We start from the raw sequence: 23,428 nt of genomic DNA on the forward strand, positions 1-23,428 counted from the left end.
CTCTGCTTTTGAATATGCTATCTAGGTTGGTCATAACTTTCCTTCCAAGGAGTAAGCGTCTTTTAATTTCATGGCTGCAGTCACCATCTGCAGTGATTTTGGAGCCCAAAAAAATAAAGTCTGACACTGTTTCCCCATCTATTTCCCATGAAGTGATGGGACCGGATGCCATGATCTTCATCTTCTGAATGTTGAGCTTTAAGCCACCTTTTTCACTCTTCACTTTCACTTTCATCAAGAGGCTTTTTAGTTCCTCTTCACTTTCTGCCATAAGGATGTGATCCCATAGTCCTAGGGCCAGATGACTGAAGTAACTTCTCATAGAGAGCCACTTTATTAAATAACTGTGCATCATCTTTTAAAGTGATTAAGCATATAGAATGTATAATTTAGAAATTTTTTAAACATCACTTTCATTAACTTTTCAGGAATTTTACACACACACATGATACAGCAAAGGTATAATTATTTCTTCAATATAGTGAAAGACAGGGAAGCGTGGCATGCTACAGTCCATGGGATGGCAAAGAGTAGGACACAACTTAGTGACTGCACTGGGAGTAACAATCATTTCCACTGACACAATACTTTCAATTCCATTCAGATGCATTTTAAAACACAATGTGGAAATCACTGGTTTTTGTAGAGAAGACATAAAAGGCAAAACCTAAAGAACAAAAATTCTTGTAAGTCCCTATGGTAGCAAGATATTCTTATTAATTTTTATATCAACTATTAATATAAATAGTAATATTTCCCAAGTATATAATTCCAGACAATAAAACACTGTGATAACAAATAGGTCTACAAGTAAGGTCTTAGTCTCTTCTTCAAAAAAGGGCTAAAAACTAAAGATGTGACTGCATTAATCTCTATTGCAGAGAGTATAAAATTTGCAGATCTACCTTCAGCAGCAAGAAAACAATGATAATTCCTCACTATTTATAATAGAATCTTGAACACTGAACACATTGAGAGCATCTCCCCAAGGAACTATCCAGATAATGATGAAACACATTATAATTAAAATTATAGAAACATCTCAGGAGTAAGGGAAGTTAAGGAGGGTTAATCAGAAGAATGTCTTCTGATAACATTATGTGACCAGTATCCTTAATATCATAGGTATAATCTCTCCCATCTTCACATGGTATAATATCTGCCTCAGGAAAGCACCTTGCACCTCAGGAAAACATTCTTGGTTTGCATTATACAATGTTGTTCAGTCACTTTCTTTTCTATTGTACTTTAGTTCTAATAAGCATTATTTTTCAGGCCAAACACAGCAATGCATACCCTATGCATCTCATGGCTGTTGAAGAGATCCCAGGTGCCTCAAAAGTACAGATCACATAGAAACATCTAGGGAGAATGAGTACAAGTAGAGGTCATCAGTGGAGAAGTTGACTGTAGTAGAACAATTTACCAGTGAACTTAGGCTCTTTTTGGAGTCAGTAGAGCATCAACTTCGATGTCAGTTAGAGTGGAAATAAAATCTTCACTCTGCACCATAATTAACTGCCTGTCTTTGGAAAAGTAAGGATTCTCAGTTTCAAAGTTCATCTGTAGAAAAAGGAAACTGCTGTCTCACAGTGAGGTATGGGGATCGCAGACAACATTGGGAAATTCCTAGCACAATGCCTGTCTCTGATGAGGCGGTCAAAAAATTGAAATGGGCTGTGAATTTTCACCCATCAACAGTTCACAAGATCTCACCACCTATTTGTGATTGTGATCAGTATTCTCTCTGTGTTGAAGGGTAAAATATTTTTTTAAAAAATCTAAGTAAAATAATTCTGAGGTTCAGTTTCTCCACAAAATATGGATAGTAGGGGCTTCCCTGGTGGCTCAGACTGAAAAGAGTCTGCCTGTAATGCAGGAGACCCAGTTTTGATCCCTGAGTCCTAAAGATCCTCTGGAAAAAGGAATAGCTATCCACTCCAGTATTCTTGGTGCTTCTCTGGTGGCTCAGACATTAAAGATAGCTAGCAGATTAAAGAATCTGAGTGGAAACCAAGATTGTTCACAAATTCCCATTTGTACTACCTCAATTTTGCTGGGAAATCATGGACAGAATGATACTCAGGCAAAGTTTTCCTCTTCAGTGCCCAAGGATCCCAGACTCCTTAGTTCCTTCTCACCTTTTATGGAGAAGATACATAAGGCAAACTCAACAGCACCAGATTATTATAACTTAACTTGCACTCCCTCAAGAAAAAGGGAATTTAAAACAAGAAAGCATTGTGTGTGTGAGTGTGTCTGTATGTGTGTGTGTGTGTGTGTGTGTGTGTGTGTGTGTGTGTGTGTTAAACAGGGAGAGAGCAAGGAAAAGAGTCAAGGTTAAATACAATTTATACTAGAGATGCTTAACTATAAAAAAATTGATAGATATATAAATAAATGTATAAATGAGATCCATTTTTTAAAGTGCTTTACAGAACTATCCTGAATTTTCTGCAAATAGCAAAATTGCTTTAAATTCTCCAAAAGAATCAAAATTTGGGGAGATTATGAGCCAGAAGTGATCTTGGAGGTCAGATACTTCATCCTAAAAATTAACTGGATGAATGACACAAAATGAGTGGTTCAAGGTCACCCACAAATTATTTTGAAAATTGGAAACTAAAACCAGGAACATGACCTAACCAAGAACCTTGGCATCATCATTCTTCATGCAACACTGAAACAAATCTCAAGAGAGTAGAGAAAGTGGTTCACTTAAAAAAAAAAAAAAAGGTGACAAATATTATCCAAAACCACTTGCCAAATTCACTTGCTAAATTCAGACTTACATTGGAGAAAGTAGGGACAACCACTAGACCATTCAGCTATGACCTAAGTCAAATCCCTTACAATCATACAGGGGAAGTGAAAAATAGATTCAAGAGATTCGATCTGATATACAGAGTGCCTAAAGAAATATGCCCGGGGGGTTCATGACATTGTACAGAAGTCAGGGATCAAGATGATACCCAAGAAAAAGAAGTGCAAACACACAAAATGGTTGTTTGAGAAGGCCTCACACATAGCTGAGAAAAGAAGAGAAGTGAAAAATCAAAGGAGAAAAAGAAAGATATACCCATTCAAATGCAGAGTTCCATACAATAGCAAGGAGAGATAAGAAAACTTTCCTCCACAATCAGAAAAAAAAGCCTTCCTTGGCAAAGAAATAGAGGAAAAAATAGAATGGGAGAGACTAGAGATCACTTCAAGAAAATTAGAGATACCAAGAAAATGTTTCATGCAAAAAGGAGCACAATATAGGACAGAAGTGGTATGGATCTAACAGAAGCAGAAGATATTGAGAAGAGGTGGCAAGAATACACAGAAGAGCTGTACAAAAAAGATCTTTATAACCTAGATAACCACGATGGTGTGATCACTCACCTAAAGCCAGACATCCTGGAAGGTGAAGTCAAGTGGGCCTTAGGAAGCATCACTGTGAACAAAGCTAGTGGAGGTGATGGCATTCCAGTTGAGCTATTTCAAATCTTAAAAGATGATACTGTGAAAGTGCTGCACTCAGTATGCCAGCAAATTTGGAAAACTCAGCAGTGGCCACAGGACTGGAAAATGTCAGTTTTCATTCCAATCACAAAGAAAGGCAATGCCTAAGAAGGCTCACACTACTGCACAATTGCACTCATCTCATATGTGAGTTAAGTAATGCTCAAAATTATCCAAGCCAGGCTTCAGCAATACATGAGCCATGAACTTCCAGATGTTCAAGTTGGTTTTAGAAAAGGCAGAGGAACCAGAGATCCAATTGCCAACATCCATTGGAAAAACATTGAAAAAACAAGAGAGTTCCAGAAAAAAACATCTATTTCTGCTTTAATGACTATGCCAAAGCCTTTGACTGTGTGGATCACAATAAACTGTGGAAAATTCTGAAAGAGATGGGAATACCAGACCACCTGACCTGCCTCTTGAGAAACCTGTATACAGGTCAGAAAGCAACAGTTAGAACAACCGTCTGGTTACAAATCAGGAAAGGAGTCTGTCAAGGCTGTATCTTGTCACCCTGCTTATTTAACTTATATGCAGAGTACATCATGAGAAACACTGGGCTAGATGAAGCACAAGCTGGAATCAAGACTGCTGGGAGGAATATCAACATCCTCAGATATGCAAATGATACCACCCTCATGCCAGAAAGTGAAGAAGAACTAAAAAGCCTCTTGATGAAAGTGAAAGAGGAGAGTGAGAAGGTTGGCTTAAAGCTCAACATTCAGAAAACTAAGATCATGTCATCTGGTCCCATCACTTCATAGCAAAAAGATGGGGAAACAGTAGAAACAGTGATAGACTTTATTTTGGGGGCTCAAGAATCACTGCAGATGGTGACTGCAGCCATGAAATTAAAAGATACTTACCCTTTGGAAGGAAAGTTATTACCAACCTAGACAGCATATTAAAAAGCAGAGACATTACTTTTCCAGCAAAGGTCCATCTAGTCAAGGCTATCATTTTTCCAGTAGTTATGTACGGATGTGAGAGTTGGACTATAAAGAAAGCTGAGCACTGAAGAATTGTTCCTTTTTAACTGTGGTGTTGGAGAAGACTCTTGAGAGTCCCTTGGACAGAAAGGAGATCCAACCAGTCCATCCTAAAGGAAATCAACCCTGAATATTCATTGGAAGGGCTAATGTTGAAGCTGAAACTCCAATACTTTGGCCACCTGATGCAAAGAACTGACTCATTTGAAAAGACCCTGATGCTGGGAAAGATTGAAGGTGGGAGGAGAAGGGGATGACAGAGGATAAAATGGTTGGATGGCATCACCAACTCAGTGAACATGAGTTTGAGTAAACTCCAGGAAGTGGTGATGAACATGGAGGCCTGACGTGCTGCAGTCCATAGGTTGCAAAGTGTCAGCCACAACTGAATGGCTGAACTGAACTGAGTAGAATTCACTGGTAAAAACATGGGCTATGGAGTCAACTTGTTGAATTCCCATTCTGGCTTTAACAATTTTGATCCATGCACTCTGGACACTGTTTCTTAATATTTCTGGGCTTCATCATTTTTTTTTTTTTTTTTTGGTCAAAATGGATTCCTTATATGGGCAGGTTTATTTTGAGGATTATGCAACAGAAAATATGCACTATGGAACATACTGTTCTCCATACATGTCTGTGTGTGTTTGTGTGCATGCTCAGTCATTCCTGACACTTTGTACATCCATGGACTGGGTAGTCATCAATAAATGGTAGCTATTAGTCATTAAGTAAAGAATCATAGAGAATAGCATTCAGTATATTCCTTATCATCCACCTAAATGACTCAATGAATTATATAAGTAATATTACCTAAAATAGTGCATATCCACACTTTTCTGGTCATTGGTTTTTCCTTTTTCTTTCTTGTTATTTATGAATTGTAAGTCTAATTTTGGCACATGATTGCCCAAATAAGCAGAGTTTTGATGGTTATAAATAAATGTATAATACAGAAGTCTACATACCTTTGAAGGAAGAGCCATTTTAGAAAGAGCATCAATGTCATGGCTCTTCTGCTGAATAATGCAGGCAGGATTTATATTACTTGTAGATTGATGCCATTTCCTTAAGAGATTATACATATAGGTGAGTATTAAGTAATTGCTTTGTTAGCTTGTATTTTGCACTAAATGAGTTCTCTTGAGAAATAACAATTGGGTACAATGCAGATTTGCCATGGGGCCCAACTGGTTTCTAGTGCTTTTCTTTTTTAGATTCTGTGTCAATATTTTCCTTCATACATTGGGAAGTCTGCTTCATAATACTGATGTCTGCCATCGATACTCATGCCATATTCTGTTACCCGTAATATTTGTTTAATCCAATTTAACACTATTTCTTCCACACAATTATCATAACTTTGTGCCACAATCTATTACCATCTCACTTTGGGTTATGGGTTGAAAAGTTTATTTAATATCCATATATCAAAATCTTGACTCCCAGTACTTCTGAATATGACTGAATTTGTAGATATAGTTTTTAAAGAGGAAATTAAATTGTAATTGGTTCAAATAGTGCATCCTAACCCAAGATGACTGGTATCTTTTTTAAGAAAGGAGATTAGAACACAAGAATACACACAGGAAAGACTATGAGAGACACAGGAGGTGGTGGCTGTCTATAAGCCAGACAGAAGCTTCAGAATGAAACCAACCCTACTAACATTTTGATCTTGAATTACTATCCTCCAAACTGCAAGGAAATCAGTCTCTTTTGTTTAAGCCACCCCAGTCTGTGGTACTTAGTTATAGTGGCCCTCGCAAACTAATACATTCTGCCTTCAGTAGACAAAGAGACTGCTTTCATATTCAAAGGAAGTTTTGCTTCTTTGAAGAGTAGTATCATTTTTAATATATTTCCAACGTTTACAGTACACATTCAAAATGTGCACAAAACATAAGTTTACAATTTATTGAATTTTTTCAAAGTAAAAATGCATTTATGACCAAACTTCTAAACCAAGTAGAAGACCAACACTGCATCAGACAAATATCTTCTTTCTGAGTCAGTATTCCTCAAGTTAGATGAATCTTTATTTTTAGCACTCTACATAGTTTGTGTCTTTTTCTGAATTTTACACAAGTGAAATCAAACAGATCACATTCTCTGATGCATAGTCTTCTGGTGAAAACTCTGTTGATATCTGAACATTATGTTGATGATTGTTTTACCTTGTTTGGACTGCTATAGTAATTATAACATAAGCATTTATTTATCACTGTTCTGAAAGCTGGAAGTCTAAGATTAGATTGGGTTCTGATGAAAGCATTCTTCCCGGTTTGTAGATGGCTGTATTTTTGCTGTGCCCACACATCACACGGGGCAAGGGAGTGCCCTGGGCTCTTTTATGAGGGCACTAATCCACTTCATGGGCTTTTCTAGTAGCTCATAAAGTAAAGAATATTCCTGAAATGCAGGAGTCCTGAGTTTGATCCTTGTGTAGGGAATGTTTCCTGGATCAGGAAATGGCAACCCACTCCAGTATTCTTGCCTGGAGAACCACATGGACAGAGGAGACTGGCGGGTTACAGTCCATGGGGTCGCAGAGTTGGACATGACTAAGCATGAGCAGGCACTAATTCAGTTCATGAGGGCAAAGCAAAGCCTTCATGACCTAATGACTTCCGTAAAGCCCCCGCATTCTAAATAGCAATGGTTCTTTTATTACCGTAAGTGTAGAGATCAAGTTGACAACATTCATTGAATCATGGAGAAAGCAAAGGTGTTCCCAAAAAACATCTACTTCTGGATTGTACTCCAACTATACCAAAAAATCTGGAACAAACAACCTCATTTAAAATGTATAAATCTGAACACCTGGCCAAAGAAAATATACAGATAGTAAATCAGCATATCAAAAATACTCAAAATCATATATCATAAGGAAATTACAAACTAAAACAACAGTGAAGTAGCACTGCACACCTATTAGATCCAGGAAACTCAAAAAAGGGGGGTGGGGGGCAGGGCTTCTCTGGTGGCTCAGTGGTAAAGAATCTGCCTGACAATGCAAGACACTCAAGTTCAATACGTTACCCAGGAAGATCCCACATGCCACAGAGAAACTTAGCTGAATTTTTCCACAGCTAAACTAGGCTCACCTGTGACCTGAACACTACATGTCTAGTACTTAGTAAACAGCTTTGAAAAAGTGTCCAGACAAAAATTATCACACAATTATACACAGGAGCTCTACTTCTAATAGCTAAAACTTTCAAATATCAGGATGTCTTCAGTAGATGACTGTGTAAACAAACTGGGATACATCCAAAGTGAAGAGGAGCAAATGCTACCCCAAAATATACCCCTTCAGCATGAGAATTAGTTGGACTTAATTAACTTTTTTTTTAAGAGGACACATGATCATCTCTGAAACCCAAGTTCAAGACAGCTCTTCTGAGTCACATTTATAAGAGAAATCTCATTTCAAAGGAATTCTCTGTATATATCAGATAGAAGGATGACAGTCTTGTGAAACTTTTTTTTTTATCAATAGGGAAAGCTAAGATGTAAATCTGTACAACAACTATACCCTTCCTTTCCTTTAGTTTTATTTTTTAATATTTATTTGTTTTTTATTTGGCTGCACCAGGTCGACCTTCATTGAGACAAGCCAGATATTTAGCTACAGCACGCAAACTCTGCATTGTGGCATGGGAGATCTAGTTCTCGGATTTGGGATGGAACCTGGGCCTCCTTCTTAAGGAGTGTCCAGTCTTGGCCACTGGACCACCAGGAAGCCCCTGTGTGGTTTTTAGATGAAGACAGTATCTAAGGTGATATCTTAGGCCATTTCAGTCACTGACTCAGTTTCCTGAGTTTCTCCAAAGCATGTACAAGGTGCACATTATTAAACTGGTTTGCAAAACAAGTAAAGGTAGTTCATACTACAACACTGTATGCTTACAAATATGTAAATGGTAAATGGCATGTTATTTATTTTTAATTACTATGGGAAAAAGAATGTAGTATTGGTACATGTTACAAAATGAATAAACATTAAAAACATCTTTAGTGAAAAAATCCACATAGAAAAGGCCACCCAGATCCCATATTCACCATGTCTGCTTTACATCCACCAGGTTTGTCCAAATGTTTGAAAATCTCAGTAACGGTCTAAAAAAAATATTGGATGACGATGGGAAAAAAGATACTTTCATACAATTGGACAATTGCTGAAAGTGGAAATGGGGCTGTGGATTACATTATAATGTAGAAACTATATGATTTCCTGATTTTGGAGATTATGTGCTGGTTCCACAGGAGAATGCGCCCATTTTGGATAAAACGCATGGAGTATTTTAGGTGATGTGGCAAATGTGAGTATTTTTTTACCATTATTAAGAGTTTCCTGCACATTTTAAGTTACTGAAACGTAAATTATTTTTCAAAACAACCATGTCAATGCCGCAAAAGAAAATCAGATCAGACAGGCTTGAAACTTTCTTATAGAGGCCAAGACTTACCCAGACGAAGTTCAAGGGAAGTTGTGATGCTCATTGCCCTTGAAGGAGTCCACATGGAATTTACAAATAAAATTTCCCACATAACTTCACAAAAAGTTGTTAGAATACATTCAGTAAAGTTGAATAATTTGGGATCAATTTACAATCATATAAAATACTACAATTTACAATCTAAATCAATATACGAAAATCAGTTGTGTTTCTATACACTAAAAACACTCAGAAACAAAAATTAAGGAAAAACTTAACCAAGGACATAAAAGTAGTCAGAAAACTAGAAAGCACTGATAAAGAAATCAAAGAAAATACAAATAAACAGAAAAATATTCCATGCTCATGCACCTGAAGAATTAGTTATTAAATTCTCCATTCCAACCAAAGCCATCAGCAAACACACTGCAATAAAACTATAATATCCAATGGCATTTTTCATAGAAATAGAAATATTCCTAGTAATATTCTGCAACAACTAAGGTCCCTGAACAGCCAAAAGACTCTAAGAAAGAAGAAGGAACCTGGAGGCATCTTCCTCTCTGTCTTCAAACTACATCACAGAGCTGTAATAACCACAACACTGAGGAACTGGCATAAACACAGGCACAAGGACTAGAGGAAAGAATAGAGAGCCCAGGAATAAAGCCATATGTATGTGGACAGTTCATGAAAATCAAGCCAAGAACATGCGAAGAGGAAAGGACAGTCCTTTCAAGAAACAGTGACAGGAAAACTGGCCACCTACATCAAAGAACATCACTGGCCATCCTCTAGATCATACAGAAATCTAACTAATTTTGCACATGGAGCTCTTTCCCCCCTGAGTCCTCTGAGATGGACCTCCAGTCAGCCCTCAGCTGGACACAGGAAACGTCTAGTTCATCCTCATTTTTCCCTCTTGCAGCGCCTCCTTGCTGGTGGGCACTGAGGCAACCCCGCTCCTCTCAGCCTGGACGCAGCCCCATTATCCAGAAGCCCAAGCCCTGACAGTCCTGAGGAGACAAAGCTCCCCCCAGGTGGTCACCTAGCAGAGTCTGAAGGCAAAGTGTCCTGTGCCCACGGGTCAGAGGGGGGTTTGGCGCCCCCTGCGGGCTGCCAGAGAAGAGCTGGCAGCACGGCGCTCACAGACCCCAGAGGGCTCACCCAGAACCAGCTTTGCTGTGAGCACTCAGACTGGAAACCCAAACTGAAATGGAGCCAAAAATCTCCATGACCCTGTTCAACACACAAACCAGAAACTAATACAACGCCCATAAAACCTGAGACTGTGAGCCACGTGGCAGAGCAGTTCTCTCAGCTTCCCTCACCCTCCTGCCCTCCACCCAGGCAGCCCTTCCCAATAAAACCTCTTGCTTTGACAGCACATGTCTCCTCGGACAATTCATTTCCAAGTATCAGACAAGAGCCCGCTCTCAGGCCATGGAAGGGGTTCCTCCTTCCTGCATCAAAACCACAAACCAGGAGAAAATATCTTTAAATGTGTATCTGTGCAGAAGGAAATGGCACCCACTCCAGTATTCTTGTCTGGGAAATCCCATGGACAGAGGAGCCTGGTGGGCTACAGTCCAAAAGCATGGCATTTTTGAAGAGAGGAAACAGTCCCAGGAAAGTTCAGGCACTCACCAAAGGCCCCAAAGCTTTCGATGGCACAGCCAGAACTGTGGCTGAGCACTCCCAGCTCCCAGGCCTCTTGATACTGGCCTCTCTCACCAGATATGGGTGTGGCAAACTAGAATCTAAAACATGGCTGAGGGCTTCCCTGGTGGCTGAGTATTAAAGAATCTTCATGCCAATGCAGGAGACGCAGGTTGGATCCCTGTCCATGCTGTGGAGCAGCTAAGCCCACGCACCGCAACCACTGAGCCTGTGTTCTGGATCCCGGAAGCTGCAACTACTGAGCCCATGAGCCCCAGAGCCTGTGTCCCACAACAACAGGAGCCACAGTGAGAAGCCCACACACCACAACCAGCGTAGCCCCTGCTCGCCAGAACTAGACAGAAGCCCACACAACGAAGACCCAGCACAGCCAAATATTAATAATTAAAATTTTTAAAAATGCATATTGGATAAAGAATTTGTACTCAAATTATACCAAGAACTCTAGACCAAACAAACCCATTAATAACTGGGTAAAGACTGAAACAGAAACCTGGCCACAAAGGGTACACTGACAGTAAACAACCATAAAAAAACCTACTCAGGATCCTGGTGGGACGCGGCACAGCCACTTTTGGAAGACAGTCTGACAGTTTTTTCCAAAGCTAAACAGACTCATCTAGGATGCAATACTACACCTCTTGTATTTAGACAACAGCTTTGAAAAACTGTTCAAACAAAAACTAGCATAAAATAATGCACAGTAGCTCTATTCTGGGTTAAAAATTGGTTAAAAACTGAAAGACATCAGAATGTTCTTCTGTAAATGAATTCATAAGCAAATTAGGGCACATGTACATCAAGGGGAGCAGAATATGCCACCCCAAGTTGTGTCTTTTGGACATCAGCATAATTCTGGACTGACATTTAAAAAACAGCAGATCCAGGAGAATGTTTGAAAATGCCCTTTTAGGAATTAAATTTACATTTATTAGGGAAATCTCCACTTGTAAGGCTGTCTTCACCTGTGCACCAGAAATGGAAGGATAACAAAGTCTTAAGAGAAGGTAGTCCATGGAGATGGCCTGGATGTAAATCTGCATAATATCCAGGCCCCTGTTTACTGTGCTTTGCCTCCAAACTTCCCAAATCATTCCACCGTGCCCCCCCCCCCCACAATATCTTTCTTTTGTTCTTAGCTAAATATAGCCCATAAGTCACAGGCTTGGGCCATTTCAGGTTTTCCTAGGTACCTTACAAGCATATAGGAGGTATGCATGGTAATAAGCTTCTGTTTTCCTCCAGTTCATCTGCCTTTTGTTGTGGGGGAAAGTCTCAATGAGGAAAAGAGAAATATAAAGGGAACATTATTTTTCCTCCAATACACATGCAATGGAATAGTATTTGGAAATATAATGGAATGAACCATCAAATCAAGCAAAAACCATAGATGAATCTTACGTGTATATTGCTAAGTGAAAGAATTCAGTCTACACACTAATGACCCCATTTATACAACATTCTGAAAAAGGCAAAACAGACTTAGAAAAAGATTATGAGGTAGGAGGTTCAATATTCCATCTGATACATTACAGATGAAATGGTTGGATGGCATCACCGACTCGATGGACGTGAGTTTGAGTAAGCTCCAGGAGTTGGTGATGGACAGGGAAGCTTGGTGGGCTGCAGTCCACGGGGTCGCAAAGAATCAGACACAACTGAGCGACTGTACTGACATTACAGATGAATATCTACCACTGTGCATTTGTATAAACCCATAGATCTTTAGACCTCAGTTAGTAAATCATAATCTATTCAAATTTAGTAATTTAGGATATGAGAGTGTCACAGAATGAAACACAGAATGCAGCAGAGTCTAAATGACTTAGAAACGCATGGAAAAAACTCACTCTTTGTTGATGGCAGGGACGGCATAGGCTGACGAGAGTTGAAGGATCTTAGTGCAAAGAAAGCCAGAACTGGGACGATAAAGGGGTACAGCAGGGCCCCCACCCCGTTCCAGTCCTCTTGCTTCTCAGTCTGCTCTCTGGGCCTGGAGGAGGGTCCTCTCCGACTGGTCCGGTGTGGACCCATGGGCAGCGTCACTGCATGGTGATAGCCGGGCACACGGGGTCCCTGGGCCACATGCAGCCGCCCAGGGCTTCCAGGAGCCCATGTGCAGGCACCGGGACAGACATCTGACACACAGACTCACCACCTAAAGTGGAAACACCTGGTTCCTGGGAATCTGGAACTTAGCTTTTTTAAGGCCCTTTCCTTGGCCCTCGCCCTTCTGGGCTGCTGTGTCTCCTCCTGATCCTCCCCCTGAGACGTGTGGCTCACGGGAGCATCCCCAGGACCTGAGCTACTCAGCAGCTCCCACTGTGGTCCAGCCTCTCAGAGGGGCTGCTCCACCGCCCGTTGTAAACAGGGGAACTCGCTGTGGAAAGGCCCCTGCGCGACGGTCAGGAGACAGCTGCGCAGGGACGGCCACGCCCACGCCGCCGGGGCTGCCGGGTTCACGACTCTGTTCTCCTAGTAAGGGCCTCAGAGATCCCCTCGGTCCTTCTGGAAGTGTTCTGGAACGCGAGTGCAGGAAGCTAGCGCACATTTTCTGTATTCCAGTCCTGCAATGCGGCTTAAGCCTTTCCCCTTCACAACCACACTGGCAATGTCTGGAGTCACTTAGATCGTTTTTCCATTTCGTTGCTCTGATTAACTCCAAGGACCACATGCATGGCCCCAGTTCCAGGCACGGGGGACGCAAAACAGTGTGTCTGTGATACAGCTTCCTGGGGCATCATGTTTATTCCCGGTGCTTTAGAAGGACACCCATTCAGCCTAAACTAACCCCACAATGCCCCAAAGCCGAAACACCAATGGGTCCTGAGGAGACCAGACTCCCGTCAGCAGCCACAGGCAGCCAGGTGCTCAGGCAGAGCGGGAATGCCGCCTGAGGTGCGGGTGGGCGGGGTCGCTCCCTGCCAGCCAATGGGAACCGCAGCTTAAGCCTCCCTCACTCGCGCAGGCGCAGCTAAGTGGAGACTCCTAGCAGAACTGCCCTGAGGGGTGGTCTATTAAACTATGGAAATTCAAACTGAAATATTGCCAACAACCAAAACTTCTCCAAAATAGTTAAGGAATAATTAACTTGAAACTGTATAGAATGAAATGTAGTCACCAAATTCACTCAAATTTATTAACAGACATTTAAATTTTGAAACTATCAAAATTGTGGACATAAACATAGAAAATCTACATGACCCTGGGTTTGGCCTGTATATCATGAGCTTTGAGTTTTAACACACGAGCTGTCAGTCCACAAAAGAAAACTATTGTGGACTTTATAGAAATAAAGATGTCTATTCTGAAAGACCTCATTCAGAAAATCAAAATACAAGCCACAAACTGGGAGAAAATATTTGCAAAATTCATATTTGATACAGGATTTGGACACAAAATAGACAGAGACCTCTTGAACAACCCTATAAACAATAAGTAAAGATCTGAACAGACAACCCAGCCAAAAAAAGTTATACAGATAGTAAAAAATAGAAAGACACTCAACATCATCCACCATTAGGGAATTACAAATTAAAGTCACAAGCTATCACACTACATATATTAGGCTGCTAAACTCTAAATATATGACAATACCAATTGCTGGAGGCTGAGGAAGAGCAGGAACGCTCCCTCACTGCTGGTGGGATGCATGCACAGCCACCTTGTAACACAGTTGGGCAGTTTTATCCAAAGCTTAACACACCTCACCTTGGGATCCAACAATCGTACTTCCAGTATTTAGGAAACTGCTTTGAAAAATCCATGCCCAAACTCGAAGATGAACTTAGGCACAGCAGCACTATCCATAATAGTTAAAAGCTTGAAGTAATCAGGGTATCCTTCAACAGATGAATGCATAATCAAACTGGGGTATATCCATGTCAAAGCAAGTAGAACATGCCACCCCAAAATATGCCTCTCTGCTGTGAGGATTGCTTAAGTCCGCTTCCATGAAAAAAAGAAAAAGAAAAAAAAAAAGAGGACTCTCAGTAAACTAAGTAGCAATTGCCATTTTGTGATGGACATTTACAACAGAGAAATCTCTGCATTTAAGGGTTTTCCCTGTTTGCACCAGAAATAAAAGGACAATTAAAACTCAAGTAACTTGTCAATGGAGAGGTCCCGACTTAAATCTATAAACAATCATACCCTTCTTTACTGTGTTTTGTGTAATTACCTTCCATAATGGGCTTCTCCCAGACTTCAGGGTCTTGTTTTTAGCTGAAGATGGCATTTAAGGTGATGATTTTGGACATTTCGGGGAGTGACTCAGGTTTCTTTGGTAGCTCCCATGTATACGGAAGCTATTTGTTGTTTTAGTCACTAAGTCATGTTCGCCTCTTTGCGACCCCACGAACTGTAGCCCACCAGGCTCCTCTGTCCATGGGATTCCCCAGGCAAGAATACTGGAGTGGGTTGCCAGTTCCTTCTCCAGGGGATCTTCCCAACTCAGGGGTCAAACCCAAGTCTCCTGTATTACAGGCAGATTCTTTACCACAAAGTCACCAGGGAAGCATAGAGGAGGTATGCCTCTGTTTTACCTCCTGGTGATTTGTCTTGTATTATGGAAGGGCAGAGTGAAAATTGTTTTTCCTCCCATACACATGCAATGGAGTATTACTCGTCAGTAGTAAGGAATGAACCACCAAACCTTGAAAAGCATGGTTAACTCTCATGTGTATATCACTCGGAAAGAATACAGTCTGGAGTATGACCTCATTTATGACATTCTAGGAAAAGCAAAGCTACACAGATGATAAGCAGATCATCTGCTGAAGGGGGTTGAAGTATTCCCTGTGATGCTTTAGGATGGACACCTGTCGCTATGCGTTTGTCTACGCTTGTCGATTTGTATAGCCCAAGGGATCAAACAATCTATTCAAGTATAGTTATTTAGAGTGTAGGAGACTCGCAGAACAGAATACACAATGCAACAAAACCTAACCACATTAGAAATGCACTGAAAAGATATCTCACTGTAGGAGATGGGGCAAAATGTGTTGACTTTGGAAATGAATGAATCGATACACAAAAGGTAAAACGGCCTGCACGTAAACACTGGGCTTCATTTTATAGAGATATTTCCAGAGTGCTCCTGCTACTGCTAAGTCACTTCGGTTGTGTCCGACTCTGTGCGATTCCATAGATGGCCCACCAGGCTCCCCCGTCCCTGGGATTCTCCAGGCAAGAACACTGGAGTGGGTTCCAGAGTGCAGTAGCTAGCAATTCTGAGACCACTGTATACGTAATCTGAAGAGGAGAAAAGAGCTGACAAATGCAAATGGTGGGGGCCAGGCTCCTCACTGCAGGAGTGGGAAGTTACAGATAAGCAAAGAACAAGAGGACGAAGCTGAGCCCCTGACCACCACTCCTTATGGCTCTGAGTTGTGTCCAACAGAACCACCATCATCTGCACGTAGGTGCTATAACTCACCTGTCCCCTCCTGGCCTTTCCCCTTCCTCCCCGCAATGATTCCAGTGACATTTCCAGCCTGTATCCCTCTCCCAGGCCAGGTGCATCTGTCCATCCACGGCCTCCCCATCTCATCCTGGGGACTAACAGGCCCCTCAAGGACTGTGATCCTGCTGCTCCCCACGCCCAGGAGGAAGCCCCAACTTCTCCAGCTGCTGAGCCCAGACACCTGGTGTAACCGAGCAGGAGCCAATGGGGCCCTCCCAGAACAGACCCCATCCTGTATCCTCTGCTGTAACTCCTTTCTGAAGTATGGAGATAATAGTATCTGAGGCACATTCTGAGAGTTGTTTTATAACTGCTAAAAGCCCAACTGAGTGGAAGAAGTTAACTACTTGATGAGCATGAACACGTCACCCCTAGAGTGTCCAGTGCCTGAGGATTTGTGAGGTTAGCCGCCTGTTACCTCAGCAACCAGAGAACCATGCACCAGTGGTTCTCTGTGAGCCCCCCTCCCCCATGTGGCCCATAAAACTGCTTTCTTGAAACACTTCAGGGATTTCAAGGTTTAGAGCATGAGTTACCCGTCTCCACATACTGGTGCCTTTACAATTCTGCACTCTCCTTTACTGCAACTGGTGTCAGGGGACTAGCTTTACTGAACTCAGGTGTGTGGACTCAAGGTTGGTTCAATACCACAGAAGCCTCCCAGGTTCCCAGTTCCTTGTGCCCCAGGGACTGTCAGCTCCTTCTCCAGGGTATATGGCCAACCCCCACACTAATTCCCCTCTACACCCATGGCCCTGGCCCAAGCCTAACCCCTCCATCAGGCCATACAAAGCTCCCTGCCCTCATGGTGCATCTCACATCCCACCCAACAAGGTCTTTTTGAAGCCTGAACAAGACCATGCCCCACTCCTCCCTGTGATTCCCCTCACCTGATGAAGCCAGGCATGATCTGTTCCAGGTGACTCCAGGATCCTCATTCTCTCCAGACCCCATGTGTGTGGCCACTGTCTGTGCCCATCTATATGGGCCTGTGGTGAACGCCTAAAATAAGGGTTATTTTATATACAGATAATGGGGTGAATGGTGGCCCCCAAAGATGTGTCCCCCCAGAACACGGGAACAGGGTCATATCTGGGAAAAGGGTCTTTGTAGATGTAGTTAAGGTAAGGTAAGGGTTAGGGTTAGGTCTAACATAGGTAAGGTCATCTAGGGTTAAGGTGACCTTCAATCCAACTGACAGAGTCCTTATAAGAGATGAAAGAGGACACAGTTGAGAAGCCTCATGAAGATGGAGGCAGAGGTGGGAAGGAGGGGGCCACAAGCCCTGGGACCCCTGGAGCCCCAAAGCAGGAAAAGGCAGGAAGGACCCTATCCTGGAGCCTCTGGAGGGACCTCAGCCCTGTGCCACCTTGATCTCAGGTGTCTGGTCTCCAGGACTAGGGGAGGATGAACTCCTGTTGCTTTAAATCACCCAACATGTGGTCTTTTGTTAGAGAAGCCACAGAGAACTCACACAGGCCCTGCTCTGTAGGATCCTAAAAGTGTGGGTCTCACTAAAGGAAGATGGAGGCTGGATCACAGAACCCTTAGCGTCAGAACTGGGCTCTCAGAAATGCTAAAGCAGTGACTGGACCCCAAAATGTTGAGGGGTCAAGTCTGAACCCTGTCCCAGGGGTACTGGCTGCACACGCCTCCCCAGGTTCTTACACCTGTATGTGGATACCTGTAAGTATCTAGTCCTGACTGAATATTTAATGTCACTGTTAACATTGCTCATTAAGAACCCACCAGTTATACAGGTAAAAACCCAATTAGGATTCTTGCTACACCAATGAGCAATTCTGAAGACAGTCAAGAGTGGGGACTTATGTGCAGACGGTAGCCCTTCCACCCTCCCACCCCTCCTCCACACTGCCAACCCCCTTCTCCACACCCCTGACCCCCTCCTCTACCCTCCCAACCCCCCTAACACAAACTCATAACCCAACCCTAACCCCTAACCCTAAGCCCTAGCCCTGAACCCAAACCCTGAACCCCAACCCAAACCCCTAACCCAAAAAAGCAGGAAGGACCCCATCCTGGAGCCCCTGGAGGCCCACACCACCTTGATCTCAAGTGTCTGGTGTCCAGGACTGGAGGAGGATGAACTCTTGTTGTTTTAAACCACCCAGCTTGTGGTCATTTGTTAGAGGCCACAGAGCAGCCACACAGACCCTGCTCTGTAGGGTCCTGGAAGTGTGGGCCTCACTAAAGGCAGATGGAGGCTGGATTATGGAACCCTGCACTGGCCCCTTAGAAATGCTAAAGCAGTGGCTGGACCCCAGAATGTTGAGGGGTCAAGTCTGAAGCCTGTCCCTAGGGCTGCACACGCCTCCCCGGGTTCTTACACCTGAACAAGTGGTGTAACATCTCAGTCCTGACTGAGGACATTTAATGTCACTGTTCACACTGCTAATTTCACCAGTTACACAGGTGAAAACCCAGTTAGGATACTTGCCACACTGATGATCAATTCTGAAGATGGTCAGGGGTGAGGACTCACATGCAACCAGCAGCCCTTCACCGTCTCCACCCCCTTACCCCACCCCCTCCTCTACCCTACTCCCCAAGGAGCATCCTCAGTGGGAAGTTGGGGGACCCATCAGAGGCCTAAGTAAATCTTGGCTGAGCCCCAGGCTAGCTGCTCCTGAACGTCACCCAACGTTCCCAGGTCAAACACCCGAATATGAGCAAAGACCTCACAGGCTAGAGGGAAGGGCTTGGGGCCGCCCTAGCGACAGCATGCTTGCCGAGTCGGTCCTGACCCAGGGGCTCTTCCGGAAGCCTTCCATCCCCCTCCCTGAGTTGCCTCTCCAGTCCTACTCCCACTGCCTTTTCTCTTGCTTCCTCGCCCCCGCCCCCAGCTGCGGGGAGACGTCCAACAGCAGGCACAGGTGACATGCTGCTTCCTTACCTGGTCTAGAGAAGACCTGATAACAAACAGCAACTGCAAGGCCATCTCGCCAGCCCAGCCCACACGCCCCGCAGAGTATGGCACAGAGGCCAGATGCAGGCGCTTCACCCACTTACAGAGGCCTCAGCCCAGGCTCACCTTGAAGGGCTGGCCTGGGCTCAGTGAGCCAAACACCCCCCTCCACCATCAGGGGCTCTCAGTTACAGAAAATGGGCCTTACTGTGCCCGCCAGGTGCAAGGAACAGGTGAGGGTCCTGAGGGTCAGGATGGACTTGGGGCTGGAGCTCTGGCTTGTTTTCTAATCATTTTATTTGTCCCACCTGTGGGATGTAATTTCAAGACCATCTCCTAATGAGAAGAACCCAGGAGTCAGGGAGAGGAGGGGTGTGGAGACAGGCCCCAGTGCCCGGGTTCAGTGGAAGTCTCTGGAAGACTTGGTGGAGGGAGGCTGTGTAGTGAGCCCCAGGGTCACCGCCCTGTCCAGGAGCAGCCGTTTGTTCATTCAGGTCCTGCTGAGGGGTTCAGGGTCAGATCTGACCAACAGGTGGGCTGGGGGTGCTCTGCAACGAGGGCCCTGTACTCAGTTCCTGGGTGCTGAGCCCTGCAGGTACCTGCCCAGGTGAGCCCCATACCCTGGGAGGAGCCTGCCCACCAGAACCCTGTGCTTCTGGGAGGGGCATGTGAACGAGTGCCCTCTCTGAGCAGCAGGCAGAGAGTAGCTCCCCCGCGAGCAGCGCCAGGATGAGATGAGAACCAGGCATACAGTGGAGCCCTGAGCCCACCCTGGGGCCTGAACCTTCCCTGGGGCCCTGAGCCCGCCCTGGGCCGTGAGCCCACCCTGAGCCCATGCACAGTGAAGAGGGCGGGAGGCGGGTGCTGGCCTCTGTGCTGTGTGGGAGGCCCCACCTGACAGCATGGGGCCTCCCCAGGACAGCAGACAGCCTACTCTGGGCAGTTGGAGCTCCTGCAGACCCTGCAGGGGCCCTGAGAGGGAAGGGCCAGGCCAGAGGGGGGTGAGCGCCCAGGCAGAGCCAGGGGGCACGGGACCCAAGTGGGCCTTTGTTGTCTGAGGGGGAGTGGGCGAGCCGGCGGTGAGTGTGACCCAGGGAAGCGGCCCTGCTGACGGGAGACTGAATCCGCCTCAGAGGTACAAGCCTTCCGGATGATCCTAGAGACAGGATATGAGACAAGAGTCCTGGTAAAAGACGGTGAGTGAGTCCCTCTAAGAGGAGGCTCTGTGAGCTGCCCTGGGAGGGGGTGAAGGGCAGACGTGGACCTGCTGTGAGTGGGGGGTCACCCTGGGAGGGAGTGAAGGGCAGATGTGAATGTGCTGTGAGCGGGCAGTCACCCTGGGCAGGGAGCACTGACCCCGCTCCATGGCCGCAGTTCTGTCCTTCTGGGTGGGTCACTTGGCTGCTCAGAGCCTCAATCTCTCAGCCTGCTTGTGGGCTGATGGTAGCATGGACTGACTAGTCATTTGCTCAGAACAGGGCTGAAAGGGGCCTTGTGGAAATTCCACAAAACACGATCAGGATGGGACTCACAGCCCTGTTTCCTGCAGTCATGTCTGCAGGACCCAGAGAGCAAAGGCGAGCAGACTTGCAGCAGAGCCTGGGACAGGCTTGGTGTGGTGGTTGGTGGAGTGACCGCTCCCGTCCCCAGGCCCTGCCAGCATGAGCCCTTCAGGCTCCAGCTCGGGGAGCCCGAGGGCTGTGGGTCCAACTGTGCCCACCAGGGAGGCCTGGAGGACTTGGCGACAACTGTGGCCCTCACCTGAAAACTTCAGTAAGAAGCCAGGAGCTCCCATAGCTGTTCCCATAGCTGAAGCCTGTTTTCATGTCAGTGGTCTCTCATTCTCCCACTTTATAATCTCAGGCAGCCTTCACTTCTTGAAATAAAATTCCTTTTGTAACTGAATGGGACAAACATGTTAGGACAGATGTACATATTGAATCATCGAAAAAGCAACAGAGCTCCAGAAAAACATATATTTCTGTTTTATTGACTATGCCAAAGCCTTTGACTGTGTGGATCACAATAAACTGTGGAAAATTCTGAAAGATATGGGCATACCAGACCACCTGGCTTGCCTCTTGAGAAACCTGTATCCAGGTCAGGAAGCAACAGTTAGAACTGGACATGGAACAACAGACTGGTTCCAAATAGGAAAAGGAGTACGTCAAGGCTGTATATTGTCACCCTAGTGATTTAACTTATATGCAGAGTACATCATGAGAAACGCTGGGCTGGAGGAAGCACAAGATGGAATCAAGATTTCTGGGAGAAATATCAATAACCTCAGATATGCAGATCACACCACTTTTATGGCAGAAAGCAAAGAAGAACTAAAGAGCCTCTTGATGAAAGTGAAAGAGGAGAGTGTAATAGTTGGCTTAAAACTCAACATTCAGAAAACAAAGATCATGGCATCTGCTCCCATCACTTCATGGCAAATAGATACGGAAACAGTGGCTGACTATTTTGGGGGGCTCTAAAATCACTGCAGATGGTGACTGCAGCCATGAAATTAAAAGATGCTTACTCCTTGGAAGGAAAGTTATGACCCACCTAGACAGCATATTAAAAAGCAGAGACATTACTTTGTCAACAAAGATCCATCTAGTCAAGTCTATGGTTTTTCCAGTAGTCATGTATGGATGTGAGAGTTGGACTATAAAAAAAGCTGAGCGCCGAAGGATTGATACTTTTGAACTGTGGTGTTGGAGAAGACTCTTGAGAGTCCCTTGGACTGCAAGGAGATCCAACCAGTACATCCTAAAGGAAATCAGTCCTGAATATTCATTGGAAGGACTGATGCTGAAGCTGAAACTGATGCAAAGAACTGACTCATTTGAAAAGACCTTGATGCTGGGAGGGATTGGAGGCAGGAGGAGAAGGGGACGACAGAGGATGAGATGGTTGGATGGCATCACCGACTCAATGGACATAAGTTTGGGTAAACTCTGGTAGTTGGTGATGGGCAGGGAGGCCTGGCGTGCTGCAGTTCATGTGTTTGCAAAGAGTCGGACACAACTGAGCAACTGAACTGTATGGACATGTTGAATAAGCCAACCCATTCCGATGTGCTTTCCTGACACTATGTGCTCACTTGACATATAGATAGTATTTTTGCCCAGGTATAATGATGTAATAACATGATAATATTGCACAAAATGAAGGGGAAAATATTTTAAAAACTTTAAATTCTGATATGTAAGTAATTTTACTGCTCTGCAACCTTGGACCACTCAATTGCTTTCTCGAGACTTTAGAGTCATAAATAGTTGACTCTCTTTAGGCATGACACTTTATAACCACAATGATTTTACAGACCTGCTAAGCACTGATACAGGCCAGAAATTCAACAAAAGCTCAGAATAAAAATAAGGTCTTCACCCAGGTAGGACTAATTATCTAAAGACATTGTAGTCCTTAAAATTTCAAGTTCAGAAGGACCTTTATACCCTCTCTTCATACATGTTAATTTTAAAATATTAATGGTAATGTTAACTTGGTGTATTGTTTTGCCTCCATTTTAAAATGAGGAAGGAAACTGAATTATGGGGCATAATGTAAATAGTTGGATGGTTGGACAGTATCACCAACTCGATGGATATGAGTTTGAGTGAGCTCTGGGAGTTGGTGATGGACAGGGAGGCCTGGCGGGCTGCAGTCCATGGGGTTGCAAAGAGTCGGACATGACTGAGTGACTGAACTGAACTGATGTAAATAGTTAATAAGAATGAATGAATAATAACAAGTTTCATTCTGTGTGGTTAATATGAGTGCTTTATATGTTGAGTACTTTACATTGTAAATTACTGTATCCTTGCCACAGCCAAGTTAATGACATTCCAGTTTTCAGATGAGGATACTGAGGTCCAGAGACATCACAGCCTAATTGCGTACTGACTGTTCTGAAAAGATCTAGGCTGTTGGTCTCCTTGGAAAGCAGTCTGGACCTGTGCTTGACATGGCAGAGGGCAAGGGAGTGCACACCATCAGCCTGCTGAATAAGCACACTACTGGTCACATATAGGTGTCTCCAGGAGGGTGGACACTGGTCTTTAAAACTTCGGTCTTTTTCAATCCTGGTCACACTAACATGGCCTGTGGGGAATCTATGGAATAGGAAGGTCAGTTGCATGCTTGTACCTGGCTCAGAACACTGAAGGGGCCCTTGCAAGGCTTAAAAGTAGATGCTCCTGCAAATGCGGGAGACGCCACCTGTGAGACAACACAGAGGAGCCCAAATCCAATGCGAACAAATCCTAAGCACCTCCATTGACAAGCCATGTCACCTCCTCTTCCTTAGAGTTAGAAGATTACATTCTGATGTGAGCTTGATTATGAAGCTGATTTCAGAAGGAAGACAATGAAGTTACAGGGTCCATGGGAATTTGTAAGGAGGCCTGACTCCCACCCACAC

General features: G+C 44.2%; 1 long non-coding RNA gene across 4 annotated transcripts; it reads right to left on the reverse strand.

Moving 5' to 3' along the window:
• Window positions 1-208: 208 nt before the first annotated feature.
• LOC123329104 lies at window positions 209-19,221 on the reverse strand. Of its 4 annotated transcripts, none has more exons than XR_006544247.1 (5): window positions 19,000-19,221; window positions 16,976-17,087; window positions 5,468-5,567; window positions 1,297-1,362; window positions 209-667 (listed from the first exon to the last, which is right to left on the reverse strand). It is a non-coding gene; the product is annotated as an uncharacterized LOC123329104 (long non-coding RNA). The 4 variants fall into 4 exon arrangements; XR_006544250.1 differs by lacking the exon at window positions 19,000-19,221 and adding an exon at window positions 18,784-18,912; XR_006544249.1 differs by lacking the exon at window positions 1,297-1,362.
• Between the last annotated feature and the right edge of the window lie 4,207 nt (window positions 19,222-23,428).

Source organism: Bubalus bubalis, chromosome 14, assembly GCF_019923935.1.
Source record: "Bubalus bubalis isolate 160015118507 breed Murrah chromosome 14, NDDB_SH_1, whole genome shotgun sequence".
Taxonomy (NCBI): Eukaryota; Metazoa; Chordata; class Mammalia; order Artiodactyla; family Bovidae; genus Bubalus; species Bubalus bubalis.